Consider the following 2,935-nt stretch of genomic DNA (forward strand, 5'->3'; position numbering starts at 1 on the left):
GTCCTGTAATTCTTCAAGTTTGTCTTTCATCCATTGAAAATATTCAATCATTGTTCTTTTAAATTCTGCATCAGAAAGTTCCATCAGACTTTCTGGCTTCAATAATCCATTGATTCTGTGCCACCTTCTCTGGGTGACATTTTGCTTTGCACTTGTGTAGAATGTGAGATAGCTTGCTTTCTTTGAGACATTGATAGGTTTTTTTATCTGAAGACAGTGCTCTAGAAATCAGTTGGGCAGATACCCCACTTTTGTTTCTCTCTGAACTTCTGACTCAAGAGAATGCTCAGTTCAGGGCCCATGAGAGCACCCTCTTTTGGGTAAGTCAGATCAACGTGCTCTGGATTAAAGGCCAATTGATTGACTGGAACTGTAAGCACATATGTGGAGCCAAATGGGGATCAGAGCAGGCATGAGGGTGGGGCAGGACGACCACAGGGGCTGGTCAGTCACTTGTGGGGACTTCACTCACATTTCAGATGTCCTGGTGTGCTCATGAGTGGGGTTCCTACTCAAATTCCAGCTGTCTGTCTCCCACCCAGTGGCTCTCCCTCAGTGGTCCCTGACCAGGGGCCCTGACCCAGATGCCCTCACCCAGTGGCCCCTGCCCCAGCAGGGACCAAAAAAATTCAGTCAAATTCCTACTGACACACTCACCTGTGGCTGGTCTGCAGTGTCCACGAAAGCTCATTCAAATTCCACAGGCCAGCTCACTCCTGAGCACTCTCCTTGGCAATCGGCAGAGCCCAAGAAAATCAGTTAAATCCCCACAGTCCTGCCCAATCCTGGGCATTTGGCGGGGCCCAAGAGAACTTAGCCAAATTCCCACAAACCCGCTGGCTCCTGGGAGCTATCCTGGGCAGTCAGCAGAGCCCAAGAAAACGCATTTAAATTCCTACTGGCCCACCTGATCCTGGGCAGTTGGAGGGGACACAAGAAAACTCAGTCAAATTCCAACACACTCACTTGCTCCTAGTGGGGCTTAAGAGAACTCAGTCAATTCCCTGCTAACCTTCTTTCTTCAGGTGGATGGGTCCAACAGCAGCTCGGCTGGCAGCTTCCAGCTTCGACGAGGGCCTGCAGTGTGGCTCAATGCTCCTGTAGCTCCAAAACTAATTATTTAAATAAAAGTTCTGACTCAAATTCCTACTGTCCAAGTCATGTCAGTCTTTCTGTGCCATGATGGTCTCTCTAGTACCCTGTTTCTGTGCAGCTTGCTGCCCCTTCAGCTCCTCACACTGCTTTCTCCACCACCACCATCTTGGAATATATATATAATTTCTTGAGCACTAATTCTTGGAAATCATTGTTTGAGTATTTCTTAAGCCTTTCTGTCTGTAGGGTTTTAATTTAGTCTGTGATCTGGTCTACTAATTTAGGTGAAGATTATTCTGGTGGTTTGTTTTTTGGTGGTGTTTATCATCTTCTGCTGCTTCCAGGACACTATGTAGCCATTTTGGAGACATATATGTCCCAGCTACTCATGTGTTCACATAAGTTCCTGTTCATTTTCTATGTGATGATGTTACTCCAAGATTGTAGTTTTTATGGTAGTGATATGCCTTTAAAGTGTGACTTTCAAGATAGGTAAATTAGATATCTTGGGCAGGAGGCAATGTAGGGGCATGTAAGCTTGGCAGAGTGGATTGGGAAGTAGGAACTCACAAGCTTATATCTGGAAAAACGTGCTGGCTGGCCTTTTTAAGCCATTCTCAGCATCCACCCCAATGCAATTCATCTTTTGATTTCCTGACTACTAGTGTTAAGAGTGTTGACCGTGGAGCTGAGCAAGCTGTAAGTATTAACAACCTCAATCTCTTCTCAATCTATTGTGGTGCTGCCAATTGACCCAATGGTGAGAATCTCTATTTTCTTGATGTTGAGCTTCAATCCATATTGAAGACTTGACCTTCTGAAGCAGATGCTCTATGTTCTTTGATAAGTAAGAATGCATAATGCAGGTTGTTTTTGACTCTTCCTCCAATCCTGATGCCATACTCCTCCTCATAAAGTCCAGTCTCCTGAATAATCTGTTTCACATACAGACTGAAAAAGTATGACGACAGGATGCATCCCTGACACATTCCATTCCTAATTTTGAGCCATGAGGTGTGTTTCCTTGCTCTAATCTGATGACTGCTTTTTGGTCAAAGTATAGGTTTTGTGTGAGCACAATCAAATGTTCTGGGATTCCCATTCTCCTCAAGGTTAGCCACAATTTGTTGTGATCTACACAGTCAAATGCCTTTACATAGTCAATGAAGCACAGATAGACATTTCTTTGACACTCTTTGCTTTTAGTCAAGATTCATCTGACTTTGATAGTAAAGTTTCTAGTGCCACAACCTCTTCCAAATCCAGCTTATATTTCTGGTAATTCTCTGTTAAATGTACTCTTCTAGTAATTTTTGGATAACCTGCAGGACTTTGCTTGTGTGTGATATTAGTGATATTGTTCAATAATTTTCAAACTCTGTCAAATCACCTTTTTCTGGGATAGCAATAAATATAGATCTCTTCTATTCAGTTGGTCAGGGAGTTGTCCTCCAGATTTCTTGGCACATCTTGGTGAGCACAAATTGCATTGGGGAAGTTTGCTGTTAGGGACTTCTCCAGAGTGCTGAAGAGCAACAATATCAGACTAGAATCCAAGGTATGCTTTATCCATGCCATGGTCTTCACAATTGCATGCAATGTGTCAGAGAGCTGGGCAATGACAATGGATGATAGAAGAAGAATTGATGCCTTTGAGTTGTCATGCTGGAGAAGAGTATTAAACATAACATAGAATACCAGCAGAACAAATAGAGTTGTCCTTTTTTTAATTATTATTAAGTTTTATTAGTTTTAATGAACATTTACAGAGATTTTGGGTTCTCATTCATTCATTGTTGCACTATTTTCTCTACCCTACACCCCAGTTAGTTCTTCTTCC

Source organism: Elephantulus edwardii, unplaced genomic scaffold, assembly GCF_000299155.1.
Source record: "Elephantulus edwardii isolate Elephantulus edwardi_28Jun2011 unplaced genomic scaffold, EleEdw1.0 scaffold00403, whole genome shotgun sequence".
NCBI classification, from domain to species: domain Eukaryota; kingdom Metazoa; phylum Chordata; class Mammalia; order Macroscelidea; family Macroscelididae; genus Elephantulus; species Elephantulus edwardii.